This window comes from Podarcis raffonei, chromosome 1 (assembly GCF_027172205.1).
Source record: "Podarcis raffonei isolate rPodRaf1 chromosome 1, rPodRaf1.pri, whole genome shotgun sequence".
Classification (NCBI taxonomy): Eukaryota; Metazoa; Chordata; class Lepidosauria; order Squamata; family Lacertidae; genus Podarcis; species Podarcis raffonei.
Window position 1 is genome coordinate 25,672,410 of NC_070602.1, and position 21,416 is coordinate 25,693,825.

Below are 21,416 nucleotides of genomic sequence, written 5' to 3' on the forward strand. Positions count from 1 at the left end.
AAAACAATAAGCATAAATTAAAACTGTGTAATGAAACAGCAAAGGCAATTTATGGAGAGGGAAGACATTTTGAAAACCAGATCTCTGCTACTCCATGGGGCACGTGCTTCTTGAGCAGCCCTGTGGTGGCATTTGAGGAACGAGAGGCCACCTGAGCCAGAACACTAGGAATGAGAGAGTGAGTGGCACTCTAAGCTGTTCTGTTCTCTTTCTGTTTTAAAGAAAGGACAAGAACAGAGATCACTTGGGCACTGCAATATAAGATCCATTAAGGCCCTGGGATCGGGCAGGGAATGGTGGCTTCCCAGATGTTGTTTGACTCCCATCAGCCCCAGAGAGCCTCAACAGAAGGCGGAGAATCTTCTCATCTGCCACACAACTCTGATATCCTGAAAACATGACTACCCTCAGGCGTGAGGGCTCAGCCATACTGTCGTTTCATGTGGTTAGTAAGCTTCACTGCCCATAGGATGTTCTCCTCCAAATCACTGCATTCCATACTCACCCCTCCCTCAATCCAGATTTTCTCACACCAGGGATTCTCCAAAAGGAAGGGGAAATGTAGTAAGGTGGTGATTTGGAGAAGAATATCATCATGTGGATAATGGAGAATTAATAGAAGTGCAGGAAACTTACTGTCCACATTAAAGAGCACTATAGATGACCCCGAAGTGTCTTTCAAAACCAAAAAATGACTTTCCTAGCTTTCTGTGTTATCTTGATTTAATCTCTCCCTTACACACACAAAAACCACTTATAGTGCCAGTTTAGATACATATTACACCAGTCTTCCCCAACCTGATGCCCTCCAGGTGTTCCAAAGTGCACCTCTCATCGTCTCAGACCACTGCCTATGCGAGCAGTACACCAAACTATGGTTATGCATACCTCAATTCTCCTCCAACCCCCAGCAATTTCTTAACTTACTTCGGAGTTCATAGCAAACCATGGTTTGCAATTTTGTTAGAACCAGGAAAACTATGATTTCTTCAAACCATCTTTCTCATACAAACCAAGATTAAACTCAATGCAGAAGGGGAGGAGATATATATGAGCCTAAGGACTGGATCTGTATGTGTACAGAATTTCAAACCAGGGGATGGCATTAGCTATGAAGCAGCTCATGCCACTACGCATTTGTTTGAAATTACATTTCAGAATAATCTGAGCTGCAACTTAGACTGTTTTTAATTCTCATGTTCACATTCCACCTCTCTTTTCAAAAGGAATGATAGGTACATCCACAACAGAAATAACAGGGATCCTCTGTTGTGAGTCCACAAAGGTCTCAAAAGATTGCAATATTTCCATGCCAGAGGGGAAAAAAAATACTGACTTTGAAGGTGACTAGTGATCTTGCAATCCCATCTCCTTTGAAAGTATTTCTTAAGGCGACCCAGCACGTCAGATGCTGCAAGGATCACTAAAGAAGATGAAACATATCCCTGATTTAAAAGGATATCAGGTGGCCCAAAACCTTCCGATGAACACTTCAGGAAATTGTCTTAAGTCCTCCTCTAATCCTGTGATCTGCCTCCACTCTGCTGGTTGGGGCAGAGGGTGGGGAGAGAGAGCAGTGTTGTAATTAATGCTTCAAACTAGATATCTACAACTATATGCACACACAATGAAGAATTGATCAAAAAAAAGGATCTGCTTTGAAAAGGCATTTCAATTCCTTCCATGTCCTCAGAAGGAAAACGCATCTAGCAGTCCATATTTTAACCACTGTTTCATTTAATAATGCATATTGACATTTATCCAGAGAGATCAGCCTGTGCCTGGCTTCTTATTGTACACCCGCAAGCCTCTTGTCCATTCCTATGACTTTTTATTATAAGGCACTGTGAATCTGTGGGCAGTGACAGCAACGCCACTCCAAATAAAAGGCGTGGTTGACCATACTCATGACAAATATTTTGCTTGTCTCTCAAGGCCACATTCCTCTAGAGGTGGTGGGAGATGAGTGTTTTGCCTTTAAAATTTCATACAGTGACTTTCACCCATTCCATTCTTGGTCAAAAGGCCCCCAAAGGATCCTGGGAACTGTAGTTTGTGAAGTGTGCTGAGAATCGTAGTTCTGTGAGAGCTTAACCACACACCCCAGGATTCATGTGTTTTAAATGTTTGGTGTGGGTGTGGCTAATGAACCAAGGCCTGATTCAGTCTATTAAGGAAGATTTATGTGAGAATGCTAGCTTTTCACCCCTTGGCAACCACAGATTGCCACTTCCCCTATTGCATCTAAGCAGATTTTATAACATGAAGCTTTAAAGTTCTAGTGCTCCATTTATATGCTCCAAGATACTCCCAGTAGTTTGAAAAGCTGCTGCTGAGTGAAGGTTGTTCTGGGTGTTAGTCCCAAGGGAGCCACACGAATCTATTTTCATTCCTACACCTTAGCAGCTGTCCTCGGTGACCCCTATGTCTGCACTGGGACCTGAAGTCTCTCTGGATTTCAATTATACCGCAAGAATGATTCCCATCTGTGTCAGGCAGGCATTATTAGATAATGAGCAAGGTGCTTAATCCACATCACTGCGTAGAGTGTATTTCAAGTGCATATACAAAAAGAACAGCACTTTACTGTTGCAGCAAACCACTGTGTGACGCATAATCATTCACATATACACATGCAAAAACCCACATGCCTGCACAGTGAAATGCACTCCTGGTCTCTGAAAGTACAAAGAATTTAGCTGTAAAGGAAAGTACACATATAAAAGCAATTTGCATTCTGTGCAACTCTCTGTGTTGGCCAAATCCTGGGACAGAGAAAGACACAGAAATCAACAGGCTGGGTAATTTGTTTGTAAAGGTAAAGGGACCCATGACAGTTAAGCCCAGTTGTGAATGACTCTGGGGTTGCGGCACTCATCTCGCTTTACAGGCCGAGGGAGCCAGCGTTTGTCTACTCCGCAGACAGTTTTTCCGGGTCATGTGGCCAGCATGACTAAGCCGCTTCTGGCGCAATGGAACACTGATACCAGATCAGCGCACGGAAACGCAAATTACCTTCCCACCAGAGCGGTACCTATTAATCTACTTGCACTTTTTGGTGTGCTTTCGAACTGCTAGGTTGGCAGGAGCTGGGACCGAGCAACGGGAACTCACCCTGTTGCGGGGATTCGAACCGCCAACCTTTTGATCGGCAAGCCCAAGGCTCAGTGGTTTAGACCACAGCTCCAGCCACGTCCCATATTTGTTTGTAGTATTCAGCAAAAGAAATAAGGGATGCCCAGTTCTGTGGACTTACTATGAGGAGAGCAAACTATGATCACTCTATAGAATTATGATACCTGCTAATACAGATCAGCAAAATGCATCCCAAAGACTACATTGGCATTGAGCAGCCACTTGTTTCAATGATTGTTCTATATTGCTTTTAAATGTTATCTTTTATAAGTTGCTGTACACCTCCCTGGTGTTTTGTGAGAGGGAGGTATATAAATACTTTATCACCTAGACATCTGATAGGAGGGAATTCCACAGGGGGGATGCCATTACCGAGAAGGCCTTCTGCCTAGTTACTATCAACATAGAGAGTAAAAAGCTTATTGAATCAGGTTAAGACTTAGTATAAGATGACTCCTTAGATAACTTTACTAGAGGGAGTTTGCAACCTTGAGTTCTTAGATGTGAGATTTTGAGTCCCACTACAGTATGGCCAAATTCACATCAAACATTTAAAGCTCTGTGATATCACTTTTAACAATTATGGCTTCCCCCAAAGAATTTTGGGAGCTCCAGTTTGATCAAGTTGCTGTGAGTTGCTGGTAGACTCCTGTTTCTCTCACAGAGCTACAATTCCCAGAGCTCCTTGAGAAGAAGAATTGATTGTTAAACCATCCTGGGAATTACAGCTTCTGATATGATAGCTCCATAAAGACTTTGTTTGTGTGTGAAGGTTTAATATACTCTGATAACAGAACTACTACAGCATACCTGCTCTGCATTACTGGATTCTCTCTACCACAACAAAAGCAAATTGCTTAGTCCTGCTGCTGCATTAGGCAAACACCTCCAAAGGACTACAATGGAATCGCACAGAAGATCCAGCTACCGTTTCACCTTCTGAGCACTGTGGCATGTGCCTCTTGCAGGAGAAAGCATTTAAATCGGTAAAACCCATCACTTGAAATTTAATGCAGAGTGCCAAATGTCTACAGCAGCATCCATAAAAGCCATTACACCTGCAATCTTCTGACACACACAGATGAAGGTTAGCCTGGTAATTTTTTCAGAGCCTTATTACATGTCCATGATGATCAAATGCATTTGAGGAGCAGCTGGAAAAGGTCACAGAATGTACCTTGGTTGCCAAGTTTCTTGAGGTTGATTAGGAAGGGGAGGATCACAAGAGAAACTTGAGTTAAATAGACACCCCTCTTTGTTGAATAATTCAGCTACTGATAGCACATTTATTTATTTCGCTTATATCTATGGAATTCAAGGGAGCATATCCAGGTACTCTACAATCCACGCCCTGGCAACGCTCAGGTTTTACTTAGCTCCAGCAAAGCAGCTGCATCATGTGCCTTCAGACAGTGAACACACAACACAAAATACTATGAAATGCACATAGCAAGTGACATTGCCTTGCTATGTGTATCTGTGCTCTGGCAAAATGCTGGTTGGACTACTGCAATGTGCTGGATATAAGGCTGCCCTAGAAGACTGCCTGAAAACTTTGATGAATTCAGTATATTGTATCCAGGCTGTTAACTGGGACTTACCCATCATCAAAGTTCTTCACAGGCATAATTTGTTCCAGGCACAGTTCAAATTGCTGGTTTTGACCAATAAAGCCTGAATGACTTGAGACCAATATAACTGAAGAATCCATTTGAGCCTGCCTGGCTGCTAAGATCATCTTCAAATGCCCTGCTCTAGCAGACCCTCCAAGTGTCCCTATTTTCCAGTGATATCCCTGATCTAGAGAAGCTGACCCAGTTTCTGATTTGATCCCAGAATGTGCCACCTTTGCTTAGGATGTCCCTATTTTCATTGGAGAAATGTTGGAGGGTATGGAGTTATCTGACCCCTGAGCCATCTGAAGGCATATCCTGTATAGGGAAGTTTTTTAATGTTTAATGTTTTATTATGTTTTTATATATGTTGGAAGCTGCCCAGAGTGGATGTGGCAACCCGGTAAGATGTGTGGGGTATAATCATTATGGAATGGGATGTCCCTATTTACACCGGAGAAATGTTGGAGAGTATGCTCCAGGTGACCAAATATTTGGAAGTTAGGCAGGTGTTGACTAGGGCCAGGCTAAAACTCTCTCTGCAATAGTCCTCAGGTATTGGATTTCCTGCCCAGAGACATTCCACTGGAACTTGGTTTATTACCTTTTAGGCTTCAAAAGACCATTTTCTTCCCCTAGGCATTGGGTGATTGATTGATTTATACCTCTGCCTGCAGCATATGGTTGCTTGAGCTGTATTGCCATTTTACAGGGTTTTTTAACACATAGTTTAAAATATGTTGTAAACCGCCTCAAAGCGATTTTAGGTACAGATGCAGAAGAGTAAAAATGATTTCAACAGCAAATGAACAAAACTGAATAAAATGAAGTTAAAAAGGACAGCTAAGCAAAGAACAATTCAACTACAGAGCCAGCCTTACTATTGGGAAAGATCTGCCCAGTCAGCAGGTTTGGGGTGACCATAAAAGGGCAGCCGATAATCATGAACTATAGCATCTGAGGGGCATCATATATGCCTCACTAACCAAAGTGTCTTGAACAATCTGTGGACAGAGTGGCAATATGAGTGATGCTCTGAGTGACAGCTTTGTGGACAGGACAGTTTACTGCTGCCAGGGTCATGCCAGGCTGCCAGGACCTGGAATCTCAGGGCTTCAGCCTCTTTCTCAGGGTGGTCTCTAGGGGAAAGTGTTAAATCTCAAGAGTGGAGACATTTTAAGCCTTTTCTCCTTTCAAACATGTTTGTCTTGTCTTCATACACTTCTTCCCCTTGCTACAGGCAACAGTGACCAACAGGTGGGCACCATTGCAAGCATAATCAATCTATTTTGAAAACAACTTGCAAACAAAATGACAATTCTACGCTGGAGATTAGGTTGGAAGAGAAGGGAAGGGAAGGGAAGGGAAGTGGTAGAGCTTCTGCTTTGCATGCCGAAGGTTTCAAGTTCAATGCCCAGCATCTTCAGTTAGGGCATGGGGGAAAATATTGCCTGTAAACTCTAGACTGCTGCTGCTAGACAATACTGAGCTAGATGGTGCACTTGTATGACTCAGTATAAGGCAGTTTTCTAACACTTTAAGAAAATCACTACATGCCTTCAGTCTCCACTCCATACAGCTTCCACCCCATATAAAGGTCTGGACAAAGGTCAAGACACACTGGAGAGCTTTAAGCATCATCATTCACACAGGATAGAAGCAAACTCATTCTTCACTCCATACCGCTCTTTGTCTGGCCTATAAACTCAGATGGACTAACTCAAACAAATCTGGATTAGTAACTAGTATCAGCGAATAAGGCCATCGTAAAAACAGCAGGATATTTAATGCTCCCACACCTGCACAATTAAATGTAATTTGTAATGACAGACAGTCTTCAGGTTAGAGCACGCAAGTGGAATCGAGGAGGTTTGAATCCATCATTACCTGGGTCTGCCACAGAGGCACTGCATTATCTTGGGTGTGTGATGCTGCCGCAGAGTCTAGATCTGATTCCCTAATGACAAAATGAAAACAAAACAAAATCTTTTCATCTTTTGTGGGATTGCTTAGAAAAGCATGGGCTGGCAACCACAAGCAAATATTTGAACATGTCGTCATGGGGCTCCAGCAAAGCAGATGCTCTCAGCTAAGCTTTTCAGTAGCAAAATGTACCCATGCAAGCGAGTCTTGTTAGAACATGGGCCTCTGGCTGCCAAGAATTCCCATCTCAACTTGTGAGATTTGACAGAGACTCCTTTGCTGGATCTTTGATGAGAACAAGCAACACCCCTGTCTTCTTCTTCTCCTTCTCCTCTGTTTTGCTCACCACAAGCACCCTTTAAACAAAAAAAGAATAAAGAAATCCTGTCCTTCCACGAGGAAGATCAAAGTGGCAGGTATGTTCCCCTAATGCTCATAACAAGGCCTCAAGCCCATCCATGGATGAGCAACGATTTAAGCCCTGGCCTCTCCAGTAGAAGGCTATACTGTCTCCTGAGGGAACAGCCAGCAACTGCAAGTGTCCAGAAAAAGCCCCCCTTTTAGTGCATCAAATGTGGTATGTGGATTACGAATCATCTCTGCCTTCTCCCTGTCATCAACTTCAAAAGCTGACATGGCTCTCTAACATGGGGAACTTGTCAATCCTTACCTGGAAACTGAGCCAAATCATATGCAAAATAAGCAACACCATATATGGAATTTGGAGAGCTATCCAGAAAACTGTTCTGTGCTTTGTTTCATTTCTTCAGGAGTTCCTTCACATTTGTGAGTAGAAGTGGATTTAGGGTAGTGTGACCTGTTTGGCCACACTGGGGTGAGTGGGGGAGCACAATAATGTGCAGTGCCAGAAGCAAGGGGTGCTTAAATTCAGCATGAGGGCTCCACTGAAATTTGAGAATTTGAATGTCCGCCATTGTTGTGATACCTGCTTTTGATCTCTAAAATGGAAAAGGTTGCCTGAGATGGCTGGGTCAGCTTGTGTGCTTCTCCCGGCCACCCTTTCCCCAGATGAAGGAAAAATGGCACCTTGATTTATGTACAATTATTTCACCAAAAAGCACTCTAAGAAATCTCTCTCTTTCTGCTAGAGTGGCATTAGCTCCTAAGGGTGTAGAAAGAAGATTAAAAACAAATACAAAGGAAGTTGTTGCATGACAGAGCATTGCCAAGCAACGGAGGTGACCTTGAGCATTTTCGCCCCTCTCCTTTTTGTGTTGCATGTGGAAATAAACAGATAAATATATCCATATCTGCATGCACTGATTTTTTTATAAAAATTCCAAATATGTTCGGAGTGTTGAGGTTGGGGAAAATGCATTACTCATCATGGCACAACCACAGACATAAACAAGTTCTAGTCTTACAATTCTTTTGTCTGAGACGGGACTTCCTAGTTCCCTTTGACATCATGTTGCATTCCAATCAGAGAAGTGAAAGTGGCAGCTGCTCGTAAGAGGCGGTGGGGAAAGGCAAGAAATGAGCATAGCTGTGCTTCTGGAGCAGAGTGTCATCATGCCCCTTCCCCACCTCCCTGCACCAAGGGGAAAAAAGTAGAGGCAAAAACAGGAGTTGGCACAAGTTCAAACACAGGTCTTATTGTGTTTGGGGATGGCAGGTGATGAGAGCAGTTCCTATTTTTGTGTGTAGAGAAAAAAGCTCTTTATATGACTATATCAAATATGTATATTATGTCCGTGATGCAGGAAGGAGAGCTACATCTCTGAGTGGCTTAAGAAAATCATCCTGCAATGTTAAGTTTCCCCATGTTGCAGGTTAAGAGGGGCAAAAGGCAGTTAGAACTAGTCTGCAAAACATTCTTCTAAGCCAGGGGAGAAGTTGGGGTGGGCAAATCCATCAATTTCTATGGGCAAATCTGTCGATTTTGGTTTCTCCCACTTTCTTGTTTTTTAACCCAATTTTAAATTCTGCTCTCTACATTTCCACAACAGTTTGTGATTTTTTATTTTTCAAAAAGTCCTCATGAAGATTCACCAGCGTTTTAGTGCAAATGTCTTCTAACACACACACTTAGTAGGCAGTTTTTACAAAGCATGTTTTCCCTAATATTTATATGTCCCTAATGCAATCCTTTAGGTGAATTATTTTCACTAGTATATGCATTTTGTAATGATTTTATATGTGCTACTTGGTTGGAGACATGCACTGCAAAATTCAGAGAGGTGTACATTTCTAAGGGTGAGTGTGATTCGGTTTGCACAGTGTTTCAGAAATTGCAAATTATTAAGATTTACCTTTGAATTTGAACTGAATCTAATTGCTCCCCCAAGCCTATATCAGATTGGAAACAGACACTGAGGTAGTCACTTACAACAACTTTCAAGTAAAGATTTTTGAGAACTGTCACTTTCTCACCCTTTCTCATTGAATTACAGCATCGCAGATACAGCTGTTTCCTGTGAAACTACACAACACACCCCTGTTTCCAAGATACAGACTGTAGATTAATTTCATAAAGGGATATACAAATATTTCAAATGAATTTCAATCACCAAAAAATATTTGTAAAATCATGTAGAACACAAGCAGTACAGCAAAATAATGCTTCTCCTCCCACTGCCACACAAATAGTGTAGTGTTGTTTAATGCTTAGCATGTTGGACTATAACTGGATAAGCACTGATTTAAATCTCCACTCAGCAACGAAGCTTACTGGATGGCTTTTGACCATTGCTATTTTTGTCTAACCCAACCTTTCTTAACCTTGGGTTCCTAGATGTTGTTAGACAACAACTCCCATCATACTTGGCCAGCATGGCCAGTGATCAGGGATGATGGGAGTTGGGTCCCCAGATGTTCTTGAACTACAAGGTTGAGAAAGCCTAGTCTAACCTACAAGATTCTTGTAAGGATCGATGGAATGAGGGGAGAACCACAACATGGCCTTGAGTGATTCACAGCAATTGCAGAAGAACATTTTCTATTATTCCCCATGAAATCTATGTTCTACAAAAAGAAAAGGACTGAAAAAGTTGTGTAATGTAATGGATAAAATTGATTGTTGCAGACATTTCAGATTCATTCCCTGTCAACCTCAAGACCATCATTTCCTTGCATGCCATGTAAGAATATAATATACTGAATATCCCCCCATACCAAGGAATCAAGTGGATCATATAGAATGAGAATGCCATAAGACCAGCCAAAAGGTTAGATCTACCATGACAGCACAGATATGCTCATGAATACTAGAGAATTCTAGAGAAGTGTTTAACAGCACCATCACCAGGATGATTAACTTCCTTTAAAAAAAAAATCACTTACAAAGTGAAATCAATCATTACGCATTACAAGTTATTTCCATTATGAGTCCCCCTTGCGAAATCTCCTCCTGTCTTGGTGGAAATCTCCATTATGTCACGTAAAAGACACAACACTATGCAAAGACCGCAAGGGCTGCAGATGCCCATCCTGGATACACAGAAACTTGTACAAAACTTATTCTCAGATTCTTAGAGCAAAAACACACAGATCAAGCGGTAGTCTATCCCACATGTTGCTGGGCTGCAATCCCCATTCATCCCTGGCCATTGGCTATGCTGGCTTGGACAGATTGGAGTTGGAGTCCAACAACATAGTTGCTGGTTCCTGTATTGTAGGGGGTTGGACCAGATGACCCACAGGGTCCCTTCTAACCCTACAATTCCACGATTCTATGAACATCTGGAGGGTACCAGATTGGCTACTTCAACTCGGTAATGGTCTGTGTGAAGATGTAGGAACTGCATCTCTTTAATAGCTACAGGATATATTTTCTCACTGTATGTACCTGTGGTTAATAGGTACAGAACGTGCACCCCAAATTTAGGCAGGCTTGCTTAACTGGTATCAGTTTTGATATCAAAGTAGCCTGCCATACTCTAATTGACTTCAGATCTTAATATTTCTGTTGTCTGTATTAAATATCAGGACCTAGAATATTTTGGGTTGCCAGAGTAAGATGTTGCGGGACAACAAAAATGTGTAAATTTATGACATCTACACATGAACATAATTCTTTTTATGGGCTGACAGGAAAAATGCTTTGGAAGTGGATGTTTCAAAAATTCTTTGGCAGCAGATTCCAGTGGCCCACACAAAGTATCTGGCTCATTTGTCTTAATCATTGTCATGAACCCTAGGTGCACTTGTTTATGAGTGAAACTATTTTCCACTATCCAACATTGGTGTGGGATTATTACTTTTTAAATCTTTTATATATATATATAAAAAGAAAAGAAAAAGATCTCTCCATATTTATTTTCAGTTTAGATTCAGACTAAGAGGTCTCACACTTTTCATCTTCTTTAAAAGAGCAGTGGACAAATTCATGGAAGAGAGGCTATGAATGACTACTAGCCACAATGGCTGTGCTCTGTCTCCACAGCTGGACTAGATCATTGGGCTGATCCAGCAGGCTTTTCTTACATTCTTAGGGTAAGCTTTATAAATCAGGTCCTTTTATTAACATCCTGGCTAAAAAATAAATAAATCCCTATGCCTTCAGAATTGTGCATCAGTCTGATAGGACAAAAGAAGTTAGATGTATACCTGAAGGAGCATCTCCACCCCCAGCGTTCAGCCCAGACACTGAGATCCAGCTCCCAGGGCCTTCTGGCAGTTCCCTCACTGCGAGAAGTCAAGCTACAGAGAACCAGGTAGAGAGCCTTCTTGGTAGTGGCACCCACCCTGTGGAACACCCTTCCATTGGATGTCAATGAAGTAAACAACTATCTGACTTTTAGAAGACATCTGAAGGCAACCCTGTTTAGGGAAACTTTTAAAGTCTGATATTTTATCATATTTTTAATATTCTGTTGGGAGCCGCACAGAGTGACTGGGGAAACCCAGACAGATGGGCAGGGTATAAATAATAAGTTGTTGTTGTTGTTGTTGTTGTTGTTGTTGTTGTTGTTGTTGTTGTTACATATTCTTGGCCAGAGCCTCATTAACTAGTTCCTTCTCTGGATGGACCAGTGGGGACTACCAGGAGTTGAGTCTTCCTACCTTCACCTCTCAGGATGCTCTAGATTTATTTGGCCTTTGGCCACAGGTATACCTCAATGGTAGAGCAGATACTTTGCATGCAAAGTTCCTAGTTCAATCCTTGGTATCTCCAGGTAGGGCAAGGGAGTTCCAAAACCCTAGAGAGCCAATTCTAGTCAGTGTAGACCATAGTGAGCTAGATGGTCTGATGCTCTCGGTGTATGGCAGCTTCTATTGCTCCTGTGCTTTACTTCATAATAGCCAACTATGCTGAAATACACCAGACCACCATGATGATAGATGTACATGGGAATCTGAATGAAGGGTTTTTTTTAGCAGTAAGTAACCTTGTGATGGCTCTGCATCAGGGATGGCTAACTCACAAACCTTCAGAAATTGTTGAACGACAACTTCCATAATGTTGCATAAATTTATGCTGAGTTTTTTCCTTGGAAGGAATAATAGAAATTATAGACTTCTCTAGCCTGCAGATCAGTCAAAATAATGGAGTGCCTATTTTCCTAGACTGTTATACCTGGGTAGTTACCAAGTGTTATAAATCCAGTGATTTATAAACCTAACTTTCTTCTGTTTCTGACAACTGAGCCTCCCCTATCACCTCATCTGAGCAAGTGGGCCCAAGAGCTTCATAGAATCAAGGGTAATCTAGTCCAGCCCCCTGCAATGCAGGAATCTCAGCTAAAGCATCCATGTCAATTGGCCATCCAACCTCTGCTTCAAAACCTCTGAGGAAGGAGAGTCCACAACTTCCCGAGGGAGATGGTTCCATTGTTGAGCAGCTCTTAGTGTCAGAAAGTTCTTCCCTATGTTTAGTTGGAATCTCTTTTCTTGTAACTTTGAAACCATTGCTTTGAGCCCTAGAGCAGGAAAAAACAAGCTTGTTCCATCTTCCATGTGACAGCTTGAGTCCTACCTCCAGAGCAGGAAAAAAACATGCTTCATGCTTCTTTACTCTAGATATAAAGTTTTCTTTGCTTGGTCAAGCTACCTGTGCTGGAAAGGTGAGTTCTCCTACAGCTACACATTGGTAATTTCCTGAATGGTAGTTGGTAGCAAGGTCCTTAGAGAAGAACCATAAATTAGGATCTGCTATCTTCCATCCTGAACAAAGACTAGATTCAGCAATAACCCTTGACCATTAGCTGTGCTTCATAGAAGTTTTAGTCCAACAACATATGGAAGGCCACAGGTTAGTCATCTCTGACACTAAGCATATACCCTATGAAATGGCAAAGTGCATCACATGTTATCATTTTTTTTTAATTGCTGTATATTGAATGATGATATATGTCAATGTTCAAGTAACTCTGTGACAATTCAGCAGTGTTTCCAAAGGGCTACTTATTTTCTTTCCATCTCCCCCTCCCTGTTAAACAGGACGATGACTGTACCATTTTCAATTCCTTCTGATTTCACTTCAATCACTGAAAGTGAGGAATATGATCCCTCTGCTGTGATTTGGTTAGCGCCTTGTCCTAGTCAGCACACATCTGCCTAAACTATCTTCCTGGAGCTTGTAAAATATGATTGTTTACGAGATATTGATGGCTGGAGGGGAACACTAAAGAGTAGAGAGTCATAATTAGAATTCCAATGCATTTGATCCAATAAAGATTCCATCAATGTCACAGAGAGATGAGTGGCTGTGAATCTTGGAGTCATCATGGCCCATACAAACTGATTTATACACTTACAACGCTGGACAAATGAAGGGCAAAGAATCCATGCCAAACAATTCCAGCAAGACAACTCCTTACTTATCCTTCGGCTGGCTGCCGAAAACGCACAGACGCTCTGGACTCAGCTGTTTCACATCGTAACACTCAGCCAAATAACTGGTCCAATCCATCTACATTTAGTCAAACTATTCCCTTATCGGTAGATCCACAATTGCATCATGTAGGATGCGTGTGCATCTGCTGATAAGAAATTTCTGCAAGAAAAACAGAATCTGGGCAGATCAACAGACTTTTCTCTCTCTTTTTTTTCCTCTTCCCATCCCCCTTGCCAGGGCTGCTGGCAGCAATTCTAAACACCTCATTTATTCCGGATTTATAAAGGTCCTCTGTGCAGAGTGTAGAGCTTAGCTTTTGACATTTATATATTCCTTCTCTAGAGATGCTATTGTATACACAGAATTATTTTGGTTAGAGGGTTGCAGGGATGTGGCAATTAAAATCAACAGTGTTGTCTGAGGCTTCACTGCAAATGCTAACTGAGAAAAGTATCTGCAAATGGTGTGGGGGGATCTATCCTTGCAAGCCTGCTCCAAGGCATCTAGGGTGTTATTTTTAAGAAGAGAGATGTCCTCTGTGTCCTTTTATTGCTTAGCTATTTTCCAAGCAGTAATAGTAGACACTTTTCACCCTGAGCAAAGACTGTGATTGTGTTATACGCGACTTCTACGAGGGGAAGTTACTGAAATTAATTTCATCAAATGGCGAAAGTAATTTCTCAAATAAAAACAGACTATTACGAGCAAAGAGATGTCTTAACAGTTTACTGGTGACCTGCAGATCAGCCTTAAGAAAGTGAAAGGAGTGAATTGAAAAGAAGAGGGCAGACTTGCACTGAGCACTCTGGCAACAGATACTGCAAGAGGTACCAGTGGGCACAGGCTGATCTGATGCAAACAATTTAGCAATTCACTGTGCGTATCTATCCTGTTATCTGCACTAGAAAACAATCTGTTTCAAGATACCCTTTTCAGCTTTCATTGGGAGGCACTACTAAATTGGAGCACTACTAAATTGCACTACTAAATTGGAGCATTAATATATTTGCTTGGCTCCTTGCAAGTGTGTGATCAAGAAAAATCATTTCAGATGGCCAAACAGCATTGCTTTATATGCTTTTTTCATTCATCATCACCCTAATCATTTAATAGAAATCAGACATTAACTCCAACGTGGATTACATCCCAGGAAAGGCATTCAGGCTGATAAGAGCTTATAAACTGGGAGGCATTAAAAGACCAAGATAAGGGGATATGTCCAATGTTTATCATAGGGTGGATACTGATCATCAGGCATTACTTTTCAAGGGAGTGAAACAAAAGTGCTACAAAGGCCAGTTCCATGTAGTCAATTTGTCAAGGATCCATGTATTCGTCACACCCTTATTGCAAACAGTGGAGTCTTGTGATTTGATAGTGTTCTTGTGATGTTAACATCTCTGCCTTTGTGCAGGGACACACAATATGCAATTCAGTGGGATGTGTGTGTTTGCGTGTGTGTGTGTGAGAGAGAGAGAGAGGGGGGGGGGGAGATTGTCATGCCTCCAACAGATTGGAAACATGTTCTAGAAAGCAGAGTTGTTCCAGGAACCCCCTCACAGTACACCCCTCAGGCCAAAGTCAATGTCCATCTTTGCATTATATCCCTAAAAGAGAGTAGCTAAGTTCATATGTTACAAAGAAACTTGCAAAGAGAACGTGGAAGTGACTCGCACATCTTGCCTTTGCATCTATAGCAGCTCAGTGCATCTCACTGCCAAAAAGATGCGCCAGTCACTGTCATAGATATTTACACCAGAAGTGTGAAAATAGGGTGCACATCTCTCTCTCTCTCTCCCTTGCAGTGTTCTTACTCTTTCCTTATAATGCCCAGAAATGCTCAGATTTCAGCTGCTCAGGCTAAGACTACAAAAAAAAACCCTTGCACTTCCAGTTCTGGAGTTTGCCGCTTCACTTCCCAAGAGCCTGCCAAACAGAGAGATGTTATTACAGAAAATTGGAAGCATTTTTTGTTGTTGCTTTTTGTTTTTACATGACTGTATTCCTTTTGTTCTAGGCAGGAAAGGCCACTCCACAGACCTCTGATTAGTCTGGAAAATATATGGGAAGTAGTGAAAAAACAACTGAAACAGCTTTTTAAAAAGAAGAGCCACCAACTTTCTCTGCTTCTAACTTTAAAAGGAAATGAGACATCAAAGTATGTCATCTCTTTCCACATAATTTTTAAATATTATTGTTTGATAAAATTGTGGACCATCTACCACATCTCCCAGTTGTTAAATGTTCTCAGTTTCCTCCTCATTCTCAGGAGCATCAAGGGAATTTGACTCAGATCATCATGGGTTTTCTTCACATGCATCATATACACCAAGCCAAAATAGCTTGCATTTCAGCTAACTTGGGACTTGGGGAAAAGGATTTACCTTCACAAAATCATGTGGACTGACTTGATTCCTTCAGTCTTTTGGATATATTTACTCTGCAAATATCTCGTTTCTGTTTGGGTTAACTCGCATCTGAATTTCAGAGACAGATCCCTGAAAGCCTGGTAAGAAGAAGGCCCTGCCATTGGAAAAGAAGAATCCAACCTTGGTGAGTATCATTCCATTATTAAACTGCATTCCAATTAAATGTATTTTAATGTCTTGGCTAGAAGAAAAGAGCCAGCAGCCTACACTTCCCAGGTGCCATTATGCAAAACAAAATGAGCTTTAGGTTGCCAGCCTCTGGTTTTTTAATTCAATGTCTTGAAATAGATTCATATCACATGCTCTACAATTACACATAATTGTATATACTGGGTTGTATCCAAACTTAAGAGTAGACTTATGGAAACTAATGGATATGACTAACTTAGGCTCATTAATTTCAATGGGTCTGCTTCTTTTTGGGTAGGACTTAGTTGGCAAAAATGCACCAAGTGCTAATGCACATACCCAGTGACCAGGAATCCCGTAGGCACCATGACACAACAGACACAAGTGCCCTTCCCAGTGCATGCTTCACACACTTTGTGGTGTGGGTACTACACCCAATTCACAGAAACTTTTTCCCTATAGTGTGTGTAGCAGAGGAGCAGCACAAATGAACGTGCCCCATTACACAGAGGATTCCTCATCAACATATCCTCCAACATTTCTCCAGTGAAAATAGTTATGTCCTATTCTTTTTTATTCTTGTTATTATTATTATTATATATCTCGCCCATCTGACTTCGTTGCCCCAGTCACTCTGGGTGGCTTCCAACATATACAGAAACCTAGTAAAACATTAATTTTTTTTTAAAAAATCCCTATACAGAGGTGCCTTCAGATGTCTTCTAAAAGTTATATAGTTACTTATCTCCTTGGGTCGGGGGTCACATAACTCCGTACCCTCCAGCATTTCTCTGATGAAAATAGGGACATCATAACAAAAAGCAGGACATTCCAGGATCAAATCAGAAACCGGGATGACTTCTATAAATCCAGGACTGTCCCTGGAAAATAGAGACATTTAGAGGGTCTGCATCAATGTTTATATGTGGGTGAACCAGGCCACTGTGCTGGGTTACTTTCTAACGCAAAACAAAAACGCAAACACTTTAGCTTTTAATTAGAGAACTGTAACTGTAGCACACTATAAACATCTACAATTAAGAAGATGGAATCAAGAGTTCTGCAGCATCTGTGCAATACCGAGAGAGATATCGTCAACATGTGTACTATTGGTCGCTGTCCTGTTAATGGAAATGCTTTACCATCCCATTTATGTCAAAAATACACAGTGCGTACAAACCCTTTTAATGCTACAGTTAAGGAATGGAACATTTCCTTCCCTGCAAACTACCATTGCCCATTTGTTTCTGCTTATGAGAATGACATGCACCACCAGCTGCTGTTGGGAGTGTAACTCCTGGCAGCGTTAACCCATTTCTCTCCCAATAAGGTCCTGGATTTAGTTTCCATTCTGGGCTCTGACCTTTTTCATCAGTGTATCATGTAATAGCCAGTGGACAGTTTGCAGCTACTTTCAGAGGCATGCCTAGGATCCCACTGTTACAGAAATATTCGAAGGGCAAAAATCTCCAGGGACACAGGCGTGATATGTCTATTAGCAGCCACTCCTGGTGCTAGTCCTAAACTTCCCTGTCAAGAAGAAAGAACATCGTCTGTGGACCTCATCTCTTCCAGCCACATTCCTTCTACAAGAGGCTGTGACGGCCACCATCTTGGATGGTGTAGCTGTAAATGGCTACTAACCATTAACAGTCACTTTGAGCTTCTTTTTGTAAAAGAAAACTGGCTAAATTGTAAAAAAAAAAAACCAACAACAACAAAAACCCTCCTCCTCCTGACTATGCTCTACCTCCACTGTTGGAGACAGTTTGCTGGGAATATGTTGCTGGATAGCACAAGGGAGGACAGCACAGTTGTACTCAGGTCCTGCTGGTGGGCTTTATTTTATCTATCATCTAGCTATCTAGCTATCTATCATCTAGCTATCTAGCTATCTATCTCTATCTATATCTATCTATCATCTATCTACCTATTAAATTTGTACCGTGGTACCTCAGGTTAAGAACTTAATTAGTTCTGGAGGTCCATTCTTAACCTGAAACTGTTCTTAACCTGAAGCACCACTCTAGCTAACAGGGCCTCCCGCTGCCACTGCGTGACTTTTGTTCTCACCCTGAAGCAAAGTTCTTAACCCGAGGTACTATTTCTGGGTTAGCGGAGTCTGTAACCTGAAGCATCTGTAACCCAAGGTACCACTGTATACCGCCCTATAGCACAGGTCTCGGGGCAGTTACAACATAAAATCACAATACAAAAACAACCCAATAGCCCCCTCCTTCCCAACACATTTTAAAAGGACTTTGGGTGTCACTCGGCCAAAGGACTGGTTAAAGAGGAACATTTTTGCCTGGCACAAAAGGGTGTATAATGAAGGTGCCAGGCGAACAAACCTCTCGGGAGAGAACAATCCACAAAGAGGGAGCCACTGCAGAAAAGGCCCATTCTTGTATTGCCACCCTCTGGACCTCTCATGAAGGAGGCACATGAAGAAGTATCTCAGAAGATGTTCTCAGGGTCCAAGTAGGTTCATATGGAAAGAGGCAGTCTTCCCACAGGCATCTGGTTCGCCACTATGGGAACAGGGTGCTGGACTAGGTAGACCACTGGCCTGATCCAGCAAGCTCCTATGTTTGCATTATGCTTTGCTCCAGGAGTCTTGTCTGAACTGTGGGTATCAGCCTCAAGTTCGCAGCCTGAAATGGTGGCTAGTGATAATTCCTTATGAAAGGTCTACCAAAGAGGGGAGGCTCCTTACCAAAGGCAGGGTCAACCCACAGCGTTTTGCTGCCCATGGCGAAAGGGAAAAATAAACATGCTCTCCCCATTCCATGCATTCCACGTACAGAAACCAACTGGAACGGCAGCTGATTCTGGGATCCAGGGCACTTGAGGCAGCTGGCTAGCTTAGGAGGGCCAGGGCTTGCTGTGTGGCACACAATGGAGGCAAATGGTTAGGCAGTTTAGGACAAAGAGCTCTTGCTATTTGGTCCACAACCATGGGCTTTTTGACACAGAATAGAATAGAATCATAGAATCATAAAGTTGGAAGAGACCACAAGGGCCATCGAGTCCAACCCCCTGCCAAGCAGGAAACACCATCAGAGCACTCCTGACATATGGTTGTCAAGCCTCTGCTTAAAGACCTCCAAAGAAGGAGACATGGTTGCCTTACTTTAACTAATGACAAGGGCTGGCTCTGACCATGGGGACAGAGGGCAACAGAAATTGAGGGGTCTGAAATAAGTCTTTCAGGCAAGCACAAAAGGATTTAAAGAGGCCTTTGGTGCAATTCCTGCAAGGCTAGAATTCTGAGCCTTCGGAAGTCAGGAGGAGTATATGGCCCAATGCAACAGGAAAAAAAATTTCTGTGCCCCACTGAAAAATGTGCTTTCATGGTTCAGCAAGACTCACATGCAAGAACTTCCAAATAAACTGGGTCTTTTATCATTAAATTTAAAGGATTGATTCAGCTTTCAGATTCAGGAAAGAATGATAAACAAATACAAATAGTAAGCATTAAATTTCACTCCTTCCAAACTGATAAAATATAAGAGGGGAAATCAGATGCAGTCTATTTAAATTTGCATGGGCAGAACTTTGAAGGGATCAAAAAACATCCCAACACTGAAAACCATTTTTCACAGACTCTGGTTCCACGTGAGCGAGAGCTTATTGGGATCTGACGCGTTGATTATCATGACTATTTAAAGGTTATCACCCCCAATAAGTTTGCAAATCATTTTCCTTTATGTTAATTTCTATGACTGTGGTCCTTAGCCCATAAACTGTCACAGGGAATTACTCTGTTAATTTATCAGTTGACTAGCTGCCCAGTGATTAATAATTATGAAGGACTCAAAACGCCATGTCGGAATTTTTGTTGTGACCTTTGGGGAGTTGATCTAAGGGGAGGACTGATCCTATGAGGTGCTGAGTATCTCCCACCCCTTTCAAAGCATGATCAAAATGTGCTGATAGGGACTCAGGAATGATGCAAGTACAGGCCTTGGTCAATAGCATTTTTCTGGCAACTTGCAAGACTGGGATCCATAGGATCATCCCCATCATGAAATCCCATTGGATTTGATAGGAAAGGAGATGGGTTCTGCAACCCCTGAAGACATGAGCACAGCAAAAGTTTCCGAAATTCTGTCGTTCAAATGCTGCAGTCCACACATTGTGGAATAATCTCATTAAGGCTACCTATGAGTTAACAATTTGGGGGCAGACACCTAAATCTCAGTGGCTGGTTTACCTAAGTGCATGATCCATTTTTCTATTACTCTACCTTCACCCATTTATATACAGAAGAAGAAATATTCCCATTAAACTGGATCAGAAGGAGCCATTTTTTAAAATAAACAAGCCACATGTATCAGGCCTGTTACAAAGTAGACAAGGGACCTTTAAGAAGCAGATCAGAAAGCACAGAATGTTTTTTTAAAAAAAAGATTAAAGATGTTTTACAGATTTCTTTACGGATCATTAAGTTTTCTGGAATCCTGAATGTAACATGACAGATTTGTTTTAAGACCTCACTAGACTGAGTTCCTATTCAATTCAAAGGGCCATGTCAGGAGAAGGAATCAAAGAGAAATAAAGGCTGCTGGTTGAGTAAATCACCAGTAAAGCACCAAAGAACAGGAAGATCGCAACAGTCTGGGCCACTGGCTGAATATAACTAAGTTCATTGTACTAGCTAAGCATTTTCATAGAGGACTAAACTGGAAGAGATTCAGAAAAGACTGGACTCTGGCTCCCACAAAAGTATTTGCCTTTGGTAAGCCGTCAGTTTTTTTATGGGTTTCTTTTTAACTGTTGTTTCTAAAAGAACTCCAAAGATGTAATAATTATTTGGGTCACGTATTTCTTTATTTGTTCTTTAAAAGCAAGCCGACAGATGCATCTATAGGTCATACACTGCTTTAGGGAATTCAGCTTGATGCCATCAGCTTGAAGCTGACACTCTTCCTTCACATGGTTTGTGTTGGTGGCTTTTTTTGGAATCGTTAAATTGGCTCTTGCTTTTATGTTGATATCTGGATTTTGTAATTGGATGTAATTTGTGGGTTTTGGTGGTTAGCCATCTTGATTTCCTTGGAAAATTGGGCAGGTTGTAAGTTTTTTAAATAAAATAAGAATAGTCACTTTGTGAGGTTTCCTTTTTCTTTTTTCTTGAAATAGCACAATTTGCTTCCAAAAGAAAAAGAAGAACAGTTTTAGTCCCGGGCACCTATCAGTTCTTGGATTATGTCACTGAACAACAGCAATAACATCTCCAAACAATTACTTCTGGGCAAAGACTTGCCAAAAGGAAATAAGGAATCATTAAGCATCTAAAGCCACCATATTACCCCAGCACTAAATGCATCAAATATCATCTGGAAAATGTCAAACCAAACTATCCCCCTCATCAAAGCAATGCTG

General features: G+C 41.7%; 1 protein-coding gene across 4 annotated transcripts in view; it reads right to left on the reverse strand.

Moving 5' to 3' along the window:
* FLRT2 (fibronectin leucine rich transmembrane protein 2) overlaps positions 1-21,416 on the reverse strand; it is an 86,001-nt gene that overhangs the window by 55,876 nt on the left and 8,709 nt on the right. Inside the window, exon 2 of one of the 4 annotated variants that reach the window (XM_053377728.1) lies at positions 1,337-1,423. The exons of 2 other annotated variants lie outside the window; for them this stretch is intronic. The gene's annotated coding sequence lies outside the window, so the exon portion shown is untranslated. Of the gene's footprint in view, positions 1-1,336; positions 1,424-6,635; positions 6,706-21,416 lie in introns of all 4 variants that reach the window. One more of the 4 variants, XM_053377709.1, reaches the window with a different exon arrangement.